Consider the following 24,410-nt stretch of genomic DNA (forward strand, 5'->3'; position numbering starts at 1 on the left):
ACTCAGTGGAAAAAGCCTACTCATGTTTACCCTATCTATACCTCTTATAATTTTGTATACCTCTGTTAAATCTCCCCTCAATCTTCTACATTCCAGGGAATAATGTTCTAATCTATTCAACCCTTCCCTACAACTCAGGTCTACAAGTCCTGGCAACATCCTTGTAAATTTCTCTGCACTCTTTCAATCTTATTTACACCTCTCCTGTAGATAGGTGATCAAAACTTCACACAATACTCCAAATTAGGCCTCACCAATCACTAACATGGCTACAACATAACATCATATCTCCTGTACTCAAGACATTAATTTATGAAGGCCAAAGTGCCAAAGGCTTTCTTTATAATCCTATCTACCTATGATGCCACTTTCAAGGAAATATGGATCTATATTCTCAGATCCTCCATTTTACCACACTGCTCGGTGCCCTGCCATTCATCATGTGAGATCTACGTTGTGTTATGTATTCTGGTTTTCTTGTCCTGAAATGTGAAGATATATTTTTAACCTAATTTTATATAATTGAATGTCATGTTATTTTAGGTGTATTTTTCTTTATCTATGTATTACCCCTCACTCATATTTTCTTATTTTGGTTAGAAACACTTAGCATTGACAAAATTATTATTTTAATTACTTGTTCTTTACACTGCTGGCATTTAAGGCAGCAATGAAGGTCCTCCATCTTTGTATGACCTTGGCCACAAAGACAGACATGCCACTCATTTCAGGGAGGTAGCACCATCAATTTGCGGGAGACTTCCGGGAGAGGTGGGATGTCTGCAATAGAGTAGCTCCTTAGCAGCTGGCCAGCTAGTTTAAATAACGTTAACTATGCTAATGAATGAATGACACCTGTTAAACTCACCTCAACATGTCTTTTACAATCTTAACCCACCATGGGCAATAGAAAAGTCACTGTTGCAAACAGTGCAGCGAGCAACACTGTCATTATTTTTGACCCCTATTAGGCAGGGGTACACTTCAGTGTAGTCTGGGGTGACGTACGTTTTATATTTCCCTTTTTTGGAACACGCTGCCACTCTGACTTTTTTTGGAACTCTCTTGCTCTCGCTGTCTCTCTCTCGCTCTCGCTCGTGCTCTTGCTCTCACTCTCTCTCTCGCTCTCGCTCATGCTCTTGCTCTCGCTCGTGCTCTTGCTCTCGCTCGCTCTCTCTCTCGCTCTCTCTCTCGCTCTCTCTCTCGCTCGTGCTCTCTCTCTCGCTCTTTCTCTCGCTCTCTCTCTCGCTCGTGCTCTCTCTCTCGCTCGCGCTCTTGCTCTCGCTTGTGCTCTCTCTCTCGCTCGTGCTCTCTCTTGCTCTCTCTCTCACTCTCTCTCTCGCTCTCTCTCTCGCTCGTGCTCTCTCTCTCTCGCTCTCTCTCTCGCTCGTGCTCTTGCTCTCGCTCTCTCTCTCGCTCTCTCTCTCACTCGCGCTCTTGCTCTCGCTCTCTCTCTCGCTCGCACTCTCTCGTTCATGGTCACTCTCATTCACGCTCACTGTCTCGTTCTTGCTCTCGCTCTCTCTCGCACACTCTCTCACGCTCGCTCTCAAAAAAAATCAATTTCCAAGACATTGTATACAATTTACAGGCATCAGGGAGCCACTATTAATATGCGGGAGACTCCAGGAACTTCCGGGAGAGGTGGGATGTCTGCAAAGAAGGAATTTTCTTTGCTCTTTCCATATAAAAAAAAATTGACCAGTCAGGTTTGTCAGCTCTGAGCTAAACTCTCAAATCTGGAGTACAGGTGGACCACTCTTAGCTTCTACCCTTTGACCTGTTTGGCATGGGTGATCCTACCAGGAGCCAAAGCACAAGGCACTGACTCCAGTCAATATCTATCTCTCTGAGTCACTGAGGCAAACAGGCCTCCAACTCCTATGACAAAGTTGTGGTCATCTTGGAGGGAGAAAGTTATTAATGTCATACAATTGAATCAATTGATTTCACGAAGCATGGTGAAATTTGACCTGTATGTTCACAGAGATATTAAACTTCTGACTGACTTTAAAGTATTAAGAGCTGACTTCGCCTAGAGACAGAAATGTGTCATAAAATGGTATTTAAATTCAAAAGCATTCAGCAATGTATGTGAAACTAGGCAGGGAAACTACCTAACTATAAAACATTGAACCCATCACCATAAGCATGACAGTTATTTTTTTCCAGTCAGTATTCTGATTGGTTTATTTTTTGAATTCCATTTTTGAAGGCTTGAGGTTCATGAAAATTTTTCAAATTTATTTAAAAATAATAAGTTGTGTGTAGTGGCTCCATATGTCACTACCACAGGGCGTGACGACCCTGCCTTACTCGAGTCCCGGGCTCAGTTGGCTCCGGCTGACAGTACCCGGTATGGGCCCCTATCCAGGGTTACGGATCCCACTGCCTTGTGGGTATCTTCAGGAGAAGAGAAGGCAAAGGAGTAAACCCTGCACAAATCCGGAGTGGAGCCCCGAAGGCGATTGGATGACATATCACGTCACCTCTCAGCAGCTCCTGCAGCCAAGCTGATGCCAAATGTACTGCTTTGCATTCATTTGGACCACATCCACAAGGCCGAGAGGGGGATCTTGATGTCTGGGCAGCCCAGGATCTCCATACAGAGAGACACACAGAGAGTGGTGAATCTGTGGAATTCTCTGCCACAGCAAACTGTTGAGGCCGGTTCATTGGCTGTGTTTAAGAGGAAGTTAGATATGGCCCTTGTGGCTACAGGGGTCAGGGGGTATGGAGGGAAGGCTGGGTTCTGAGTTGGATGATCAGCCATGATCATAATAAATGGCGGTGCAGGCTCGAAGGGCCGAATGGCCTACTCCTGCACCTATTTTCTATGTTTCTATATTCATCGCCCAGGTCTGCGCCCCAGAACTGGGCCCATCCATTGTCTATTTAGACAGACGGAGCCATGAATAAGTTGAGTAATTTCAACTTCTATCCTGTGTTTTCAAAACAAATTTAAAGACAGAGTTTTTTTGTTTTGTATTTGCTGAATGCAGCTAAGTGGGAGCAGGTCAGTTAGACAATACAGTCAGTATGGATAAGATGGGCCTCAGGGCCTATTTTTGTGCTGTTTGGCTCTATGACTGTACAGCTCAAGTAGAGGTCAATTGTGACCAATTTTCAGTTGGGAATCACACCACTCAGGAAATCTGACCAGGTCTTCCATCTCTAATCACAGTTGCTTGATATAATTTCTATAGCAACGGGACGTTACTCCCCATATTATGATCCATTCCTCTGGAACCAACCATTATCAGGTACTTGGATGACAACTGGATCTTCACAAAGGAAAGCTGCATTGCACTATGGTTTCATATTTACCTCTCGCAGTGCAGAGCTCCTACCTGACAGTTCACCTCTCCCCCACCTAGCCAGCCCAGTCCAGATGAAGGTTCTCAGAAATTTTGACTGTTTATTTCGCTCAGTAGATGCTGCCAAATCTGTTGTGCTCCTCCAGCATCTTGTGTGGTCACCCATTGATATCCACATGAGCCCTTAAAAGTTGGCATGGTAGTGCAGCAGTTAGTGTGAAAAAAAATTATGACATATGTGAGTGATGCTAAACCTGACTCTATTGTGGACTGAGAGAGGGAAGGGGGCAGGGGGAGAGAAATCATGGTTGGAGAAAGGAGAAGGGAGAGTGGAGGGAGTGGGAAGCACCAGCAAGAGATTCTGTAATGATCAATAAACCAATTGTTTGGAATCAAATTACCTTTCTTGGTGTTTCAGGGTGTTTTGGTACGTGTGTCATCTCTGTCTTCTGGCATTCCTTCTCCGCCACCTGTCCCACATCCACCGCCCCCCCCCCCATGGCACTCCACCCTCACCATTCCCAACATCCTTTGCTCCTGCTAGATTTACAAACTTGCTCTCCACCCAACATTAGCAAATACAGGACTGTGCAAAAATCTTAAGTGCCCTAGCTATATATATAAGTCTGTGTAAGACTCCTGCACAGTACTGTCAATGTGACAAATAAAGCTAACCTTTTAACTTGCAGCTTGCAAGTCTCAAGCAAGTCGTCACAATGAAGATACCGGTTACCAATAGGTGGCTGGGCACATTGGGCTGGATTGGCTTGTTACTGCGCCGTATCTCAAAGTAAGCATTAGATAAATAAATAAAACATACCCACAGATGGAAAGGAAGCAAGTGACAGCAGGGGAACTGTATAAAAGTATATATGAGTGAATCTTCACAGGACACGTAAATACTCATAATAGCTCTAGCAGTTAAGGTGAATTTATGAAATGGAGCTCAGTCTGACAAATATAATTCTTTTAAAGGTTGAAACTGGTACAATAGTTAAGGAGTAACATGGACATGCCATATTTGGACTTCCAGAAGACCTGCGATAAGATGCAACACGGGTTATTAATCAAAATTATATTTCACAGGATTCTGAATAGTATACTAAGATTCAAAGGTTCATTTTATTATCGAAGTATGCACGCAGGATACAACTCTGATATTTGTCATCTCCGGATAGCCATAATACAGAAAACCATATGTAACGCACTGTAATGTTTCACTGATAGCGTAATGGTTTCTCTGTAGCAGCAATGTTTGGATTATGACTAGAGATAACGGGAGCTTTGCAATGTGCGCTATCCAATGAGAGGCATGTTGTTCTTTCTTGTGGGTCTGAGAGAAGGGATATTGTGGTCTTTTGGCAGTGAGAGATGAAAAGAGAAGACACGAGTGGAGAGAGTTGGTAGGTCGCCAGACAGAGTGGAATGAGGAGCGAGGGTCCAAGGGTCTGAGACACTCGGAGGAGGTTGATGGGGAACAAATGGATGGAAGCGTGAGCTCCAACATTGCGCATTAGACTGTTTCTTTACAGTGGGCCCTTTCTCTTTTTTCGTTTATTTACTAACTGATAGTCAAATTAAGAATTATAAAGCTGCATATTGTGTACTGTTTGTTATTTCGTGGTACTGATTGGTAACAGGACAACACATCACGCAGCATCCACACAAACAGCATTTCTCAAGTTTGTCCCCTCCTTGCCTTTCTTCCCGGACCTCCTGTACCGTGATCCTCTCGTATCCCCTTTTGCCTGTCACCTGTCCAGCTCTTGGCTCCATCCCTCCCCCCCCCCCCCGTCTTCTCCTATCATTTTGGATCTCCCCCTCCCCCTCCAACTTTCAAATCCCTTACTCACTCTTCCTTCAGTTAGTCCTGACGAAGGGTCTCGGCCTGAAACGTCGACTGTACCTCTTCCTACAGATGCTGCCTGGCCTGCTGCGTTCACCAGCAACTTTGATGTGTGTTGCTTGAATTTCCAGCATCTGCCGAATTCCTGTTGTTCTTCTCAAGTTTGGCTGGCCTGGAGGCTGTCTTCACCTAGATTACGCCGCTAGCCAAACCTGAGGTTTACAATTGTGGATGTATCCTTCCAGTATTGATTTTGTTGGATGCTGTGTGATCATTCTGAGCATTGAACCAGCAGGGTAGATATTCGTACTCCGGATGAATTGTTGATTCGCCTGTTAAATACTGTTAAAGTTACAAATGTGGGGTTGGAAGGTTTGATAAAAGCGCGGGCACAGCTGCTACATCACCAGACTAGTGCTGATGTAGCAGCAGCGGAGCAGGCCGTATCACAAGCTGAGTTTTCCGTAGCCGGGGGGTGGAGAGTTCAAAGACAGGGTTCTATTGTTTCTGAGAGGTGAGGGGAAGGAGTGGTCGGATTTGGAATGTCAGATTAGTCCCCGTCCCCCAGGGAAGAGTGAGAATTCTCAGTTAGTATCCACCCTTACCTCTTTGGCGAATAAATGGAAAAATGCCCAGGTTCAAAGTCCCAGCTACGGTAGGCTGCGTGTATTCTCTGGAATAACGGCCACCCTTAAAGGCGAGGAGGAGTTTGAGACTTGGGTGGGGCAGACCTCTCAGTTGTTAGATGAGTGGCAGTGCTCTGATGACGTAAAGTGACAGAGATTGGTTGAGAGTTTGAGTGGGCGGACTGCTGACGTTGTGAGAGTCGTCAGGTTACGGTATCCCCTTGCAACCGTGAGTGGTTACATGCGAGCATTGAAGAATGCTTTTGGTACAACAGGAAGCCCAATGGAGCTCATGGTGGGGTTTCAGAAGAAGGGGGAGAAGCTTTCTGCTTATATGGATCAGCTAAGAATGGACCAGATAGCCAGGGGCGCCCAGTCCCAGGACCTGATTGCTTGGGATCTCCAAATGTCTCGTAAGACACACACCCCCACTCTTTTGTAGAGGAGATTGTGGCAGAGTTCAGAACAGAGATATGTTGGCTGTTATCAATGGGTGTGACCCCCCCCTATGATGGAGCTGCTGGGGAGCAGATCCCTTAAGGGGACGATCAACGTGGAGGGCTGTTGGCAGCAGGTATCACGTGAGAAGGAGAGTGAACCCCGGGTACCTAAGCAGAGAGAGTCGTTGGGAAAACTTAGCGGAGACCCAGTGAGGGAAGGGCCTGGTGTCTCTGGGGGAACACGTTCCCAGCAATGTACCAAGGAACCCCGAGAAGCAAAAAGCCGAATTCCTGAAGGCTTAGTAGGACCACGCTCCAGTGTGTCGCTATTGATAGAGGGTATTTATGCTAACGCCATACTCGACACCGGATTGCAGGTAATATTGTTGTATCATTCATTTTACAACCAGTATCTGAAGCATTTACCATTGACACCATTCAGGGCACTGGAGATCTGGGGGCTTAGTGCTAGTGATTATCCACATGACGGTTATTTGTCAGTGAAATTGGAGTTCTCGGAGGCTGATGTAGGAGTGTCTGAGATCCTTGATACATCAGTGGGGACCAACACTCCTCTTGTGAGGAGGCAGGATCAACTGGGAGCTTCTGATGACGCCATTCCCCAAGTTTACTGTAACCTGACTGCTCTGAAGACAAACCAGCTGCCGGAATTGAGTTCTGGCGAAGTGGCAGCTGCTCAGCGAGACGACCCAGACATCAGTACCATTTGATCAGAGGTTGAAAAGTGAGACGTGGCTCAGGCAGAGAAGACAAAACACGCGGCGTGCCTCCATTACTGAAAGAATGGCCTCGGATGGAGTTGTGGAACCAGATCCTACATCGGGTCACGTCAGCCCCGGACCAACCTCGGCGTTGCCAGCTGGTTCTGCCTGAGAAGTATCGGAGGATTGTGTTGAGGTCACTTCATGATGATTCTGGACATTTCGGGGTGGACAAGACCTATGGATTCCTCAGAGACCGGTTTTACTGGCCCCGAATGAAGTCAGAGGTTGAAGAATACTGCAAGTCGTGCATTTGATGCATACGGCGGAAGACACTGCCTACGTGGGCAGCTCCCTTGTCCCACTTGTAGAGTGTGGTGCTCCTGGACCTGGTGTGTATGGATTTCCTGTCCATAGAACCCAATGCCAGCAACATGGTGAACGTCTTAGTCATCACGGACCACTATACCAGATATGCTCAGGCTTTTCCTACCAAGGACCAGAGGGCATCCACAGTGGCCAAAGTGTTATGGGAGAAGGATTTCATCTATGACGGCCTTCCAAGGCGGATACATAGTGATCAGGGATGGGATTTCGAGAGCAGGCTCATCCATGAGTTACTGGACAAGCCTCAAGGACCACACCCTAACATCTACAGGGTGATCCCCAGCCCGAGAGGTTTAATCAGACCTTGCTAGACATACTCGGGACCCTGGAGATCAGCAAGAAGGGCCGGTGGAGTCAACATATTGGACATCTGGATCAAAATGAAGCTACTGGGTACACGCCATACTATCTGATGTTTGGGCACGAGGCAAGTTTGCCCATTGACCTTTGTTTTGGGACTGACGAGGGCAATTGACCACCAAAGACTTGGCTGAAGTATATGTCTGACATGAGAAGAGAGCTGAAAAAGGCTTATGAATTAGTTCGGGTCGTGGCTGCCAAGCAGAGTCAAGGAAATAAGAGGAGGTATGATCAAAAGGTGAGGTTGTCCCAGCTCCGGCCGGGAGACAGAGTCCTCATAGGGAATTTGGGGCTACCGGGAAAACATAAGTTGGATGACCACTGGCTGGCTAAGCCCTATCTGGTGGAGAGTCACCAAACCTACCAGTTTTCCGGTGAAACCAGAGTATGGGAATGGGCCTGCCAAGATTCTTCACTGGAACCACCTGCTGCCCCGGGACAAGAAGTGCAGGTAGTTGTCGTGACTATCCCTCGAGGTCAAGGATGATGGTCTTCGTACTGAAGAAGTGGCCCACGGAGTGAAGACGCCTGTGCGTGTATTTGTTTAACGTGTACTTGATGTTGCACTCCAAGAAGCACACGATACTTCACAAATCAACCAACTGATTCCAATGGAATAAAAACCACGACGATTGGACTGATGGATTTGTTGCAGCCTTCATCCGCCTTCACAGCCATTGAGTTCGAAGTAACTTCATCCGCCTGTTCCACCGTTAAGGTCTTGGTTGGATTGTTCTTTGTCAGGGACCTCACCCTCGATCTTACCGCCATGGGTGACCCTACCAGGAGCATGGTGCAGGTAGACCCAGAGCCCGACTTGGAGCCTACACCTCTGTGGAAATGCGGGGCGACTGCAGGGTCAACAGAGGTTAAGCCGGCCCCCACCCCTGAGAGGGATACTGATTCGGAGGTTGGGGACCTGGATGTGTGGTATATTCTGCCTCTTGCTAACTCCCCATTGATTGAGGAAGAGACCTCCAACCCTTCTCCCGCTGAGTCAGGTGAAGTGGGGGGATGACTCTCTGTGGACAGCCTGGTTTGCAGCGGGACCCTGCAAAAGATGAAGCAGGGTTTGGCCATGGGACAGAGTGGTCCAAGTTTCAGGTGGGCATGAGTGATAGGCCTCGCCAGGTAGATTGGAAGTATCCCCAGCAGTGTCTGAACCTGAAGAGTTAGGTGAGAGGGAACAGAGTTTTCAGAGAATTAGGAGACCACCAGATAGACTGACCTACGTAGCATTGGGGGAACAGAGTGTGACCCCCACCGTTTTGGGGAGCTATGTCATAGAATCATAGGAAACCTACTACACAATCAGGCCCTTTGGCCCACAAAGTTGTGCCGAACATGTCCCTACCTTAGAAATTGCTGGCTTACCCATAGCCCTCTATTTTTCTAAGCGCCATGTGCCTATCCAAAAGGTCTTTTAAGAGACTTTGGATAGGTACATGGAGCTTAGAAAAGAAGTATCGTTCTTGAAGCAAGTACATTAGGGATATTACACTGATTAAGACCATAAGATAAAGAAGCAGAATTATGCCATTTGGCCCATCGAGTCAGTGCTGTCATTTAATCATGGCAGATCCAATTTTCCTCTTGGCCTCAATCTCCTGTCTTCTCCCTGAATCCCTTCATGCCCTGACCAATCAAGTATCTGCCAACCTCTGCAATAAATATACATCAAGACTTGGCCTCCACAGCTGCCTATGGCAAGGAATTCTATAGATTCACCACTCTCTGGCTAAAGAAATTCCTTCTCATCTCCATTCTAAAAGGACGCACTTGCATTTTGAGGGTGCGTCCTCTGGTCTTAGACTTTCCCACCATAAGAAACATCCTCCCCATCTCCACTCTATCAAGGCCTTTCACCATTCCATAGTTTCAATAATGTCACCCCTCATTTTACTGAATTTTAATGAATACAGGTCCAGAGCCATCAAATGTTTTTCATATGACAAGCAATTCAATCCAGGTATCATTTCCATGAACCTCCTTTGGATTGTCTCCAATTTCAGCACATTCTTTCTAGGATATGGGACCCAAAACAGCTCACAATACTCCAAATGAGGCCTCACTAATGCTTCACGAAATCTCAACATTACATTCTTGTTTTTATATTCTAGTCTTCTTGAAATGAATGCTAACATTGCGTTTGACTTCCTCACCAGAGACTCAACCTGCCAATTAACCTTTAGGGAAACCTACACAAGGTCTCCTAAATCTCTTTGCACATCGGTTTTTTTGTATTTTCTCTCCTTTTAGGAAGTAGTTAACCCTTTCATTTCTTCTACCAAAGAACGTGACCATACACTTCCCCCCATTGTATCCCATCTGCCATTTCTTTGTCCATTCTCTGAATCTATCTAAGTCCTTCTTTAGACTCTCTAGTTCCTTAAAACGACCTGTCCTCCACCTATCTTCATGTCATCTGCAAACTTTTCAACAAAACCATCAATTCTATCATCCAAATCATTGACATATAATGTGAGAAGAGTCAGTCCTAATACAGACCACTCTGGAACACCACTAGTCACTGGCAGACAGAAAGAAAGGGCTCCCTTTAGTCCCACTCTTTCCTTCCTGCCAATCAGCCATGCTTTATCCATGCTAGAATCTTTCCTGTAATACCATGGGCTCATAGCTTGTTAAGAAGCCTCATGTGTGACACCTTGACAAAGGCCTTCTGAAAACCCAACTGATTCTACTTAGTCTATTCTTTGTTATTCCTTCAAAGAATTTCAACAGATTTGTCAGGCAAGGTTTTCCCGGGGGAACTAAGCTGACTGGCCTTTTTTATCATCTGCCTCCAAGTACCAGAGACCTCATCCTTAATAATCGACTCCAACATCTTCCCAACCACTAAGGTCAGATTAGGTAGCCTATAGTTTCTTTTCTTCTGCTTCTCTCCTTTCTTGAAGAGTAGAAGGTTATTTGCAATTCTCCAGTCTTCCGGAACAATTCCAGAATCTAGTGATTCTTGAAAGATCATTACTAATACCTCCACAATCTCTTCAGCCAGCTCTTTCAGAACTCTGGGGTGTACAGCATCTGGTATAGATGACTTGTCTATCTTCAGACCTTTCAGTTTCCCAAAAACCTTCTCTCTAGTTATGACAACTTTACACACTACATGCCCCCGACACATGGAGCTCCCACCATATTGCTAGTGTCTTCCACAGTGAAGACTGATGCAAAATACTTATTCACTTCGTCCGCCTTTCGTTGTCCCCCATTACAACCTCTCCAGCATCATTTTCCAGCAGTCTGATATCCACTCTCACCTCTCTTTTTAAAAGTTTCCCAATCCTCCTACTATTTTTTACGCTATTATATACCATTAAATACCCTCTCTTTGGCTTTTATGTTGGTTTCAATGTCTCTTGTTAGCCATGGTTGTGTCATCTTTCCATAAGAATACTTCTTCCTCTTTGAGATGTGCCTTCTGAACTGCTTCATGAAATTCCAGCCATTGCTCTCTGCTGTCATCCCTGCCAGTGTTCTTTTCCAATTAGTTCTGGCGAACTCTACAAGCAGAGTTGACAAAGGAGATGCAGTAGATGTGGTGTACTTGGATTTTCAGAAGGCCTTTGACAAAGTGCCACACATGAGGCTGCTTAGCAAGATAAGAGCCCATGGAATTACAGGGAAGTTGCTACTATGTAGGCAGTGTGTGAGGGAGGATAGGCAGGTGATAGACAATAGACAATAGACAATAGGTGCAGGAGTAGGCCATTTGGCCCTTTGAGCCAGCACCACCATTCACTGTGATCATGGCTGATCATCCACAATCAGTACCCTTTTCCTGCCTTCTCCCCATATCCCTTGACTCCACGATCATTAAGCGATCTATCTAACTCTTCCTTGAAAGCATCCAGAGAATTGGCCTCCACTGCCCTCTGAGGCAGAACAGGGATGCGCTCAGACTGATGGTTTGAGATGTGTCTATTTTAATGCGAGGAGTATCATGAACAAAGCAGAGGAGCTTAGAGCATGGATCAGTACTTGGAGCTATGATGATGTGGCCATTACAGAGACTTGGATCGCTCAGGGGCAGGAATGGCTACTAGAGTGCCAGGCTTTAGATGTTTCAGAAAGGATAGGAAGGGAGGCAAAAGAGGTGGAGGCGTGGCACTGCTGATCACAGAAAGTGTCATGATTGCAGAAAAAGAGGAAGTCAAGGCAAGATTGTCTACTGAGTCTCTGTGGGTGGAAGTTAGAAACAGGAAGGGGTCAATAGCTCTACTGAGTGTTTTTTATGGACCACCCAATAGTAACCGGGACATCAAGGAGAAAATAGGGAGACAGATTCTGGAATGGTGCAGTAATAACAGGGTTGTTGTGATGGGGGATTTTAATTTTCCCCAATATGGATTGCCATCTCCCTAGAGCGAGGGGTTTAGATGGGGTGGAGTTTGTTAGGTGTATTCAGGAAGGTTTCCTGACACAGTTTGTAGATAGATCTGCAAGAGGAGAGGATGTATATGATCTAGTATTGGGAAATGAACCTGGTCAGGTGTCAAGTCTCTCAGTTGGGAGAGCATTTTGGAGATAGTTAATCACAACTCTATCTCCTTATCTCCTCTCATTGAAGAGGGATAGGTACAGACAAGTTAGGAAGCATTTAATTGGGGTAAGGGGAAATATGAAGCTATCAGGAAAGAACTTGGGAAGCGAGGGAGGAGATTGCTACATCTCCGTCAACGATCTTTTTGTCATCAATGGGGAAGGAAGAGGTTCCGGAGGATTGGAGTGTTGCAGATGTTGTTCCCTTATTCAAGAAAGAGAGTAGAGATAGCCCAGAAAATTATAGACCAGTGAGTCTTACTTCAGTGGTTGGTAAGTTGATGGAGAAGATCCTGAGAGGCAGGATTTATGAACATTTGGAGAGGCCTAATATGATTAGGAGTAGTCAGCATGGCCTTTTCAAAGGCAGGTCATGCCTTATGAGCCTGATTGAATTTTTTGAGGATGTGACTAAACACGTTGATGAAGGTAGAGCCGTAGATGTAGTGTATATGGATTTTATCAATGCATTCAATTAAGATACCCCATGTAAGGCTTATTGAAAAAGTAAGGAGGCAAGGGATCCAAGGGACCTTGCTTAGTGGATCCAGAATTGGCTTGCCCACAGAAAGCAAAGAGTGGTTGTAGATAGGTCATATTCTGCATGGAAGTTGGTGACCAGTGGTGTGCCTCGGGAATCTGTTCTGGGACCCCTTCTCTTTGTGATTTTTATAAATGACCTGGATGAGGAAGTGGAGGGATGGGTTAGTAAATTTGCTGATGATACAAAGATTGGGGGTGCTGTGAATAGTGTGGAGGGCTGTCTAAGGTTACAGTGGGACATCGATAGGATGCAAAACTGGGCTGAGAAGTGGCGGATAAGTGTGAGGTGGTTCATTTTGGTAGGTCAAATATGATGACAGAATATAGTATTAATGGTAAGACTGTTGGCAGTGTGGAGGATCAGAGGGTTCTTGGTGTCCAAGGACACTCTTAGCTGCTGTGCAAGTTGACTATCTGGTTAAAAAGGCATACGGTGTATTAGCCTTCATCAACAGTGGAATTGAGTTCAAGAGCCGAGAGGTAATGTTGCAGCTATATAAGACCCTGGTCAGACACCACTTGGAGTATTGTGCTCAGTTCTGGTCACCTCACTACAGGAAGGATGTGGAAACAATAGAAAGGATTCAAAGGAGATTTACAGGGATGTTGCCTGGATTAGCAAGCATACCTTATGAGTATAGGTTGAGTGAACTTGGCCTTTTCTCCCTGGAGCAACAGAGGATGAGAGGTGACCTGATAGTGGATCATAAGATGATGAGAGGCATTGATCACGTGGATAGTCAGAGGCTTTTTCCCAGGGCTGAAATGAGTAACACGAGCGGACACAGTTTTAAGGTGCTTGGAAGTAGGTACAGAGGAGATGTCAGGGGTAAGTATTTTAGGCAGAGAGTGGTGAGTGCATGGAATGAGCTGCTGGTGACAGTGGTGGAGGTGGATACGATAGGGTCTTTTAAGAGACTCCTAGATAGGTACATGGAGCTTAGAAAAATAGAGGGCTATTGGTAACCCAAGGTAATTTCTAAAGTAAGTACATGTTCAACACAGCATTGTGGACTCAAAGGCCTGTATTGTGTTGTAGGTTTTTCTGTGTTTCTATATAGCATGGATGGAGTATTGACTGAATGGGTGAAAACAGAGAGTGGGAATAAAGAGATTCTATTCTGGCTGGCTACAGGTTACCAGTGGAATTCCACAGGGGTTGGTGTTGGTACCACTGCTTTTTATGATATATGTCAATGATGTGGACTAATGGGATTAATGGATTTGTGGCTAAATTTGCTGATGATACAAAGATAGGTGGAGGAGTGCTTAGTGTTGAGGAAACAGAGAGCCTGCAGAGAGACTTAGATAGTTTTGGGGAGTGGGCAAAGAAGTGGCAAATGAAATACAATGTTGGAAAGTGTATGGTCATGCACTTTGGTGGAAGAAATAAATGAGCAGACTATTATTTAGATGGGGAGAGAATTCAAAATGCAGAGGTGCAAAGGGACTTGGGAGTCCATGTGCAGGATACCCTAAAGGTTAACCTCCAGGTTGAATTGCTGGTGAAGGAGGCAAATGCAAAGTTGGTATTCATTTCTAGAGATAGAGAACATAAGAGCATGGATGTGATGTTGAGACTCCATAAGGCACTCGTGAGACCACACCTGGAGTATAGTGTGCAGTTTTGGTCTCCTTATTTTAGAAAAGATTTACTTACATTGGAGAGGGTTCAGAGAGGATTCACAAGATTGATTCCAGGAATGAAAGGGTTACCGTATAAGGAACATCTGGCAGCTCTTGGGTTGTATTCCCTGGATTTCAGGAGAAAGAAGGGGGATCTCTAGAAACATTCCAAATGTTAAAAGGCCTGGACAGATTAGATATGGCAAAGCTACTTCCCATGGTAGGGGAGTCTAGGACAAGGGGGCATGACTTCAGGATTCAAGGACGTCCATTTAGAACAGAGATGTGGAGAAATTACTTTAGTCAAAGGGTAGTAAATCTGTAGAATTTGTTGACATGAGCGGCTGTGGAGGCCAAATCATTGTATGTGCTTAGGCCAGAGATAGATAGATTCTTGATTAACCAGGGCATCAAAAGGTATGGGGTGAAGGCAAGACAGTGGGGATGACTGGAAGAACTGAATCAGCCTATGATTGAATGGTGGAGCAGAATCGATGGGCTGAATATCCTACTTCTACTCCTATATCTTATGCTTTTATGGTCTAAACTCCTCTCTCATGCCTCTGTAATTCCCTTCACTCCACTGTAATACTGATACATCTGACTTTAGTTTCTCCTTCTCAAATTTTAGGGAGAATTTGATCATATTATGATCACTTGTCTCTTTGGGTTCTTTTACCTTAAGCTCCCTAAATAATTCTGGTTCATTGCATAACACCCAATCGAGAATAGCTGATCCTCTGGTGGCCTCAACAATGAACTGCTCAAAAAAGCCATTTTGTATTCACTCTAGAAATTCCCTCTCCAGTAATCCAGCACCAACCTGATTTTTCCAATCTATCTGCATATTGTAGTCCCCCGAGACTACTGTATTTTGCCCTTATGGCATGCATTTTGATGTCCCATTATAATTTGTAGGCCACATCCTTACTAATGTTTGGGGGTCTGTATACAACTCCCATCAGGGTCTTTTTATCCTTGTAGTTCCTTACCTCTATCCACAATGATTCAACACCTTTTGACCCTATGTATTCTCTTTCTAATGATTCGATTTCATTTTTGACCAACAGAGCAACGCCACCTCGTCTACCTTCCTGCCTATCTTTTTGATACAATGTGTATCCGTGGACATTAAGCTCCCAGGTATAATCTTTCAGCCATATTTCAGTCATGCTTACAGCATCATACATGCCAATCCGCAACTGTGCTGCGAGTTCTTCTACCTTATTCCGTATACTGCACACATTTAAATACAACACCTTCAGTCCTGTATTCACTCTTTTCGATTTGGTCGATCTTTTACGTTGCAACTCATCCTGTTGACTGCAATTTTGCACTATCATCACCCTCTCATCACTACACATTGCATCTGTTTGTAAACCAGCTACTACATCGTCAGCACTGTTATCCACCTTTCTTACAATACTTTTTGCATTGAAATATATGCAGCTCAGGACACCAGTCACACCATTCTCAACCTTTTGATTCCTAACTTCATCAAGGTCTTACCAACATCTGCCTCCACAACCTCACCACTCATTGTTCTGGCACTCTGGTTCCCAGCCCCCTGCAACTCTAGTTTAAACCCCACCATGCAGCATTAACGAACTTTCCTGCCAGGATATTAGTCCCCCTCCAGTTCAGGTACAAGCCATCCCTTCTATACAAGTCTCATGTTCCCTGGAAGAGAATCCAATGATCCAAAAATCTTATGCCCTCCCTCGTACACCAGCTCCTTAGCCATGTATTAAACTGTATAATCTTCCCAGTTCTGGACTCACTTGCACGTGGCATGGGTAGCAATTTTGAGACCATAACTCTGGAGGTCCTGCCCTTTATCTTAGTACCTAAATCCCTGAACTTCCTTTGCAGAACCTCATCACTTGGCCTACTCATGTCATTGGTACCTACATGGACCATGACTTCTGGCTGTTTGCCCTCCCACTTAAGAATGATGAGGACTCAATCCGAGATATCCCAGACCTTGGCACCCAGGAGGTAACGTGGCATCTGGGAACCTCATTCTTGCCCAAAGAACCTCCTGTCCATTCCCCTACCTAATGAATCCCCTAGCACTACAGGGTGCCTCTTCTGCTCCCTTCTGAGTCACAGAGGCAGACTCGTACCAGAGACCTGATCACTACAATTTTCCCCTGTTAGGTCATCCACCGCACCCCCTGCCAACACCATCCAAAGTGATACAGAGGGATGGCCACATATGTACTCTACACTGGCTCCTTAACCTCTTTCCCCTTTCTGACTGTCACCCAGTTTCCTGTGTCCTGCATCTTGGGTGTAACTGCCTCTCCATATGTCTTGTCTATCATCCCCTCCGCCTCCCAAATGATCCAGAGTTCACCCAGTTCCAGCTCCAACTCCTTCATGTAGTTTTTTAAGGAAGGGACGAAACATTCAAATGGCTATGTATGGCGGCAAACCTTATTTACAACAGAATTCCAGCAGGTAAGTAGGAGGATCCCATTCAAGAACAGCTTGAATTACAAGAGCGCAGGCAGGATAATAAAGCCAAGCGATTCTGGATGCTGGAAATGAAAAGTTGAACCTGCTAAAGAAGAAATGAACTAATAAAGAATAAAACTTGAAATGCCAGGGATAAGATACTGTCAGTTGAGGTAGCCTAGATGGACCTTTCCTTATGCTGATCACAGCGAGCCTCCTCGATAGTTACCACAGATGGACTTGTCTTCCCAAAGGATTCAAGGTACATTTATAATCAAAGTATGTATACAGTATGCAGCTCTAAGAATCATCTTCCCACAGACAGCCATGGAACAAAGAACCATAGAGCCTATTCAAAGAAAACATATCAACCAACCCCAGTGCAAAAAAAAAACAAATAACACAAACAGCATCAAAAATAGGTGAAAACACAGAATATAAAACATAAAATCAGAAGGCATATTTTAGCCCAGCTCAGTGTTCAATATTTACAGGCTGCCCTAATTCATAATCAGCCAAACTAGCAACAAAGAGAAAGGAGCAGCCAGAAAAACTAGAAACACATCGTATGTGAATTGGAGTTCACAATCCACAAACCGTATCGGTTAAACCTTGCTCCGGCACGGGAGAAGGAGAGATCATTCAACCACACACAAGGACTTTCCCTCAGGAGCAGAGAGTGAGAGGCTAGTAGATGGTGCTAAACACTCACTCTCTTTTGCATCTACCACAATGGCTCCTGTCTTCCTTGGCACTTTAATCGGCGAGATTGGCGAGAGATGGGTTTGCCCCATCTTCAAGCTTCTGTCTTCCTCGGTGCTTTAGTCGGTGAGATTGGCGAGAGATGGGTTTGCCTCGTCTCCAGGCTTCCCGGCCTCCACGCTGCACACTTTGTTCACGGCCTCCTGGTACCCTCTCAGAGACAGCAAAGCGCCAGATCAACCAATCAACCCGAAATCGCACTGTCAGAATGTACATAACAGGGTCCAATAACAGGAGAACCACATCTGAAATACAAAGAAAATGTAAAAACGTTGAAAAGAATTGCTTTGTGACCAGTTTTCAGGATGTTGCCCTTGAGAGCAATGTTCGCTGGCTCCATCCCTACTTTGCAGATTTCCATGATTATGACATCTCTAGTTTATTGTGGTATTTATTTTTCCTTTTATTATTTTCCTTTCAGCAGAACCTGGTATATAAAGCATAAACAAATATAAAAACTGAGGATATGTACAAATGAAATATTTAAATGTAGGATGTGAAAGGGAAGGACAGAGAGAACTGCGTCAATTGGAAATGAAAACAACACGGTGTATGTAAACATTTTTCAGGTTTTAGATGGATAAAGGTCAAACAAATGTATTCAGTACAGATAATTGTGTTTCCATTTCAGAGAATAATTCTTACTACTTGGTGATTTAAAGATCAAAATTTTAAAGGTAAGAAAAAAGACAATGTGATAAATTTGATAATGTGAATGTTATGGCTGAAAGTTTTTTTTATAACATCTTCTGGCAGCAACCTTTTAAATTTTCTACTGCTTTATAACTAGTAACAGTAAATTATTTTATTAATATGGTTAAAAACTCTCTTAATAGTTTTCTTCAAGAAAAAAAATAAATTACTCTGCTTATGTCACAAACCCATTATGAAATTTAAACAGCGTATTCATGCACTGCTTGGAACTCACTGATGAAATTCAGAAGCTTTCCAGCTCATATTTTGGAAGGATTAAACATTTTTGGTCTTCACAACCAAAGGTTCAAAGATTTATTTTATTACCAAGGTACACAACTCTGAAATTCTTCTTCTCCAGATAGCTACGAAACAAAAAAGAAAAGAATGGTAGCATGATCATCAACCCCCAAATCCCTCCTCCCCACACAAAAACAAACAAAAATGGAACAGGCCCATTCACCCTCAAATCCCCCTCCCTAGCACACAAAAAAAAACAAGAAAGGTAGGGAAAGAACACAGAATATAAAAAACTGTAAGACTGAAATAAAGTCTATAGTTCAAGACCATATCCAAAATGGAGAAACCCTGGATAACATTCTCTGGTCCCAGCAGCAGGCCTTTCCCTCACTGTAGCAGAATGATTTCACTAGCAATCAAAAAGGCAGCCTCCTATCTTTGTAGTAGAGTGATCCCCAGCAATATAAAGGCAGGCAACCTGCACTCACCCTTCGCATTTACATCGATATTTCAAAGTTGATTAAAGTCACTTTAATCGGCAAACAATGGAAGCTTTAATTGGGGAAATGGAATCGAATATCAGCTTGCTGTCTTCTTACCACGAGGTTTCCACACGCTGCCTCTGCCTCCTGGAATCCTGTCAGAGACTGCAAAGCACTTAAAGCACCCAAACAATCTCCAAATTACAACTCACAGGCTCCAATAGTTCCAGAATCAGACTCAAGGCAAAAAACAAAGGTGACAGACATAAAAGAAGTGAAATATATGGTTTCATGATCTATCCAGAAGGTGTCAACTGAAGGAGCATGGTACACAGATGGCATCTTGAGCAGAAGCCCAGTGTATATCCCCAGCTTTTTTGATCAAACCATGCAAAATATTACCTTATCTATGGCATTACTGGGCCTCCAGGTTTCTTCTACGGATTTGAAAATTCTGCCCTGCACACCCAAGTCCAAGCTATTAAGATTTTCTATGGAAAGCAGTAGTCCAAGTGAACTCCAGAGTTTCTCTATAATCCAATGAGCATATTTTCACAATTACTTTCTATAACCTATTGTTGTTGTTGTTGAGTGCCGTTGAGTCATCGTCGACTCATGGCGACCCTATGGGTAATGTAGTTATTGATAGGGTTTTCGTGGCAAGATATGGACGTAGGTTTCCAGAACTTTCTTCCATCCAGACACTCCTGCTGCCCAGGTTGGGATTCCAAGTCAGGACCATATGCCTTGAAGTCCAGTGCTGATGCCACTACATCACCAGCCAACCTATTACTGAGATAATATTCAGTTTTGTCTATTTCCTTATTTATATTTACTTTATTTTATATTTGTACCGTTTATCTTCTTTTGCTCATAGGTTGTCTCTTGGTCTTTTTTTTGGAGTTTTTCATTGATTCTATTGCATTTCTTTGTTCTGCTGTATGGATCCTCCTGCCCTCTCTCGCTCACTGATCCCGAGAGTAGGTCCTTGATTCCTAGTGATCTCTCTCTCCCTCGATGCTGTCGGCAGATGGGAGCAGAGCAAGGTCTAATTGATGCCAATTGTAGATTTGGTCTCTAATTCAGGTTTATGATGTCTTCATGCTCCAGTACTAGTTCTGGTTGTTCCTTTTTTGTGACAACTTTTAGATGATTTTCGAATGTTGAAAGGCATGGACAGAGTGGATGTGGCAAAGTTGTTTCCCATGATGGGGGAGTCTAGTACGAGAGGGCATGATTTAAGGATTGAAGGGCGCCCATTCAGAACAGAGATGCAAAGAAATTTTTTTAGTCAGAGGGTGGTGAATCTATGGAATTTGTTGCCACAGGCGGCAGTGGAGGCCAAGTCATTGGGTGTATTTAAGGCAGAGATTGATAGGTATCTGAGTAGCCAGGGCATCGAAGGTTATGGTGAGAAGGCGGGGGAGTGGGACTAAATGGGAGAATGGATAAGCTCATGATAAAATGGCGGAGCAGACTTGATGGGCTGAATGGCCGACCTGCTCCTTTGTCTTATGGTCTTATGGACATTGAACCCATGAACACGACCTCGCTACCTCTTTTCTCTCCTTTCGCATTATTTAATTAAATTAACTATATATACAGCATACTTCTTACTTTTGTAATGTACTGCTGCCACATAACAAATTTCATGACATACACCGGTGATATTAAACCTGATTCTGATTCTGAAAGAAAATACAAAAACACCATTAGAAAAACATTCTATCAATTGTCAGCAAAGTCGATGCATGTGCTAATTTCAAATTTTTCAACCATGGATAGATAAATTGAATTTCTGATGGAATAAAAAGCTAGACAATTGTCTAATGTATGGATTCTTTCAGTCATCCCACACAAAACTGGCCCTTCGGACCATCACTTGCATGCTTTCTATTAACACTCCTTCCATTTACCATATTTGACCCAAGCTTAGGGTTTAGACCATTGCTGGTTCATGTGTCTATCTAAGTAAGTAGTGTACAAAATTCCTAGGCACACATATATCTAGGGTACATAAGATCCTTGCGCAATACTGTAGTAATTTTATGTATTACACTGTACTACTGCCACCAAAAAAACTAATTTCATGACATATATGAGAATGATAAACCTTTACTTGATATGGGGTCTCTATTATGGACTTAGAGTGGAAAAGGAGCTGGAGGAGAGGAATAAGAGAGGAATCATGGTTGGGAAAAGGGGAAAGGAGAGGGAAGGGAGTGGGAAGCAGCAGACAGACATTCTGTAATGATTAACAAACCAGTTGTTCAGAATCAAATGACCTTGCCTGGTGTCTCAGAGCTGGGTGTGTCTGCACCCACAACACTCCCCGCACCTGGTACTCCTTCTCTGTCACCTGTCCTGCATGGCCGCACCCCTCCCGTGGTGATCCACCCTTGCTATTCTCAATATCTTGTACTTCTGCCAGATTTAGAAACTCTCTCTGCTCCACATTGACAGATACAGTTGTCATAAGCCCTATGGGCCTGTGCACCGGTAACTGTTAATTGTTGTTATATCGGGAGTTGTTAAACCATGGTGCTTTCTGTTTAATCTAGTCATGTTTATTTTTTGACCGGCACGGGTATTCAAAATGCAGAGATTATTTAAAGTGGAGTCTTGACTAGCGCTTATCGCGGGATCCCTTTGTTTTGAGAATGATTGTCACTCATTCAAGCCACCGATGTTTTATTAGAATTTCTTTGAATAAACTCTTGCTATTGTCTGTACATGGGAGTCTGTGGTATCTCAGCACTTGGGTTCAGTCGTCTGTCAGCACACACTGTGACAATAGTTCTGAGCAAGTCTTAGGCACCCTAGCTATACATGTGTGTCTAAGATTTTTGTACAGTACTGTATGATGAGAATTCCTGCCTTCATCAACCACTCAGCCAGTGTGCTCCAGATTACAATCACCCTCTGGGAGAAAATGTCCTCAGATACCCTTTAACTCTCCCACGTGCCTTCCATTTTTAGATACCTAGATTTTGCAAATACTGATCTGTAAAATGATGAATAATTCCCCATGTTTTTTCCCATATATACACATCATAATCAAAATCCAATATGTTCAAATCTAACCTGGATCCAGATCAATGTCCTCTCTTGAAATAAACTTTCATCATCACATATTTCAACATCAGCATGCATTCTGCAGCTAACCTGACATGCAGTTACTTTTAAGGTTTAAGCCACTCAGTATTAGAAAGTCACTTCAAATTCTTACTGCAATCTTGAATGAAATATGTATTGAATCTTGCTCAGCTTCTAGCTTTCAGTTTGCATAACTCAGACAAGGAACACACAACTGGAGCAGTGTCACCTTTTGGAAATGATTCAATACCAATCAGCATGTGTCCTTTGGAGAAGGCAGCTGAGTTAACACACTGCAACACTTCAATTCCACACACTTGAACTGTCAAGATAATTTGAAGTTTTGTTTCATAGGGTAAAATGCCAACTCTTCTCCAAACAGAGTAAAGATTAAAACTTTAGGACTTTGATTTTCTAACCAAAGAGAGGTTTGTGCTGTGAAAGAAACAAGGGCTTGGCAATAGAAGAAAAAGATGAAAAGAAAATTTAAATTGGAGGAAAGCACAGAAGAATATATATCAAAAAAAAACAGAAATTCTGCAGATGCTGGAAATCCAGGGCAACACACAAAATGCTGGAGGAACTCAGCAGGTCAGGCAGGATCTATGGACATTTTGTGCCAGAACCCTTCTTCAGGACTGTAGAGGAATGGGCAAGACACCAGAATAAAAAGTTGGGGAGAGGGGAAGAAGGCTAGCTGGAGGTTGAGTGTTGAAGCCAGCTAAAGGGCTGGAAAAGAAGGAATCTGATAGGAGAGGAGAGTGGACCATAGGAGAAAGGGAAGGAGGAGGGACACTGGGGGGAGGTGATAGGCAGGAGAGAAGAAGTAAGAGGTCAGAAGGGGCAATAGAGGGAAGGGATAGGGAATTTTTATTTCACCAGAAGGAGAAATAGTTACAAGTATATATATCAAATGTTCAAGACTTCCTACGGCATTTTAACAAGAAACAAGAATCCTATTGTGTGACAATTGTAACGCACAGTTGGAGTACAATAAGGTCTCTCACACAGAATGACAGGCCAGTGGTAAACACAGGAGATTCAGTAGATACTGAAAATCCAGAGTAACACACATAAAATGCTGGAGGAACTTAGCAGGTTAGGTAGCATCTATGAAAAGGAATAATAAGCCGACCTTTCGGGCTGAGACCCTTTATCAGGATTGGTTAATCTTGTTTTCTTTCTGGTCTATAAGGAGGAATATGCTTTAAAGATAATTCTTCTAAATTTTGAGAGACTCGACTTGTCCAATGGGATATGCAGACAGGAAATTCAATTTAATGATTTATTTAAAAGGTGACACTAATTAAAATTATGAGCTCTTTCCTCATTGCATTTTTGTCTACCCTGGATAAACTAAACAAGTAAATTTTTCAATATAAGTTGAGGCTCCTGAACTACAATCCACCAGATTTTTTCTTTGGTTTTGATAATTTCTTCTGGATTATATTAATTGGACCATTTAGATACCTAGAAGATGCCAGATTTCTGTGAGAGTTCTGTCTGATAAATTACTGGAGCAAAATTGAAATCCTATGTACTAACCAGGATCATGACCTTATAAAGGATTTTTTTAAACAATGCAGTATCAAAGCATCTCACTCTAACCATGGACTTTTTACTCTCCTCCCATCCGGTAGTCGCTACAGGAGCCTCCATTCCCGCACCAGCAGGCTCAGGAAGAGCTTCTTCCCTGAGGCTGTGACCCTGCTGAACCTCTCATCACAGCGCTAAGCAATATTGCATCCGTATTGTACTGTCTCAGTACTTTTATATTTATCTGCTGTAGCACTTTTTTATTCACAGTTATTTTGTAAATGACACTATTCTTTGCATTTCTGGTCAGATGCTAAATGCATTTCATTGGCTCTGTACTCGGCACAATGACAATGAAATTCAATCTAATCTAAAAACACTTCTCAATGTCAAAATACTTTGTGTTTTGACAGGAAAAGCAATATTTAACAAAAGCAAGATTTAGTGATGTTGGTTCATTCTTATTTCAGTTGGACTTTCAGCAGGGTAACGGGGCCATCCAGCCCAGTTAGCCCATGCTGCCCAGTTACACCCATGTGACCAACTAACCTAACAACCTGGAGCACCTGGGGGAAACCCACAGATTCATGGGGAGAACATACCAACTCCTTATATCAGCAGCAAAATTGAACTCGGGTTTCTGGCACTCTGCTAGTCCTACGCTAATCTCTATGCTACCAGGTTGTCCCCAAAACTGGCTTATTCAATACATTG

This window comes from Mobula hypostoma, chromosome 2, assembly GCF_963921235.1.
Source record: "Mobula hypostoma chromosome 2, sMobHyp1.1, whole genome shotgun sequence".
In the NCBI taxonomy this organism is placed as follows: Eukaryota; Metazoa; Chordata; class Chondrichthyes; order Myliobatiformes; family Myliobatidae; genus Mobula; species Mobula hypostoma.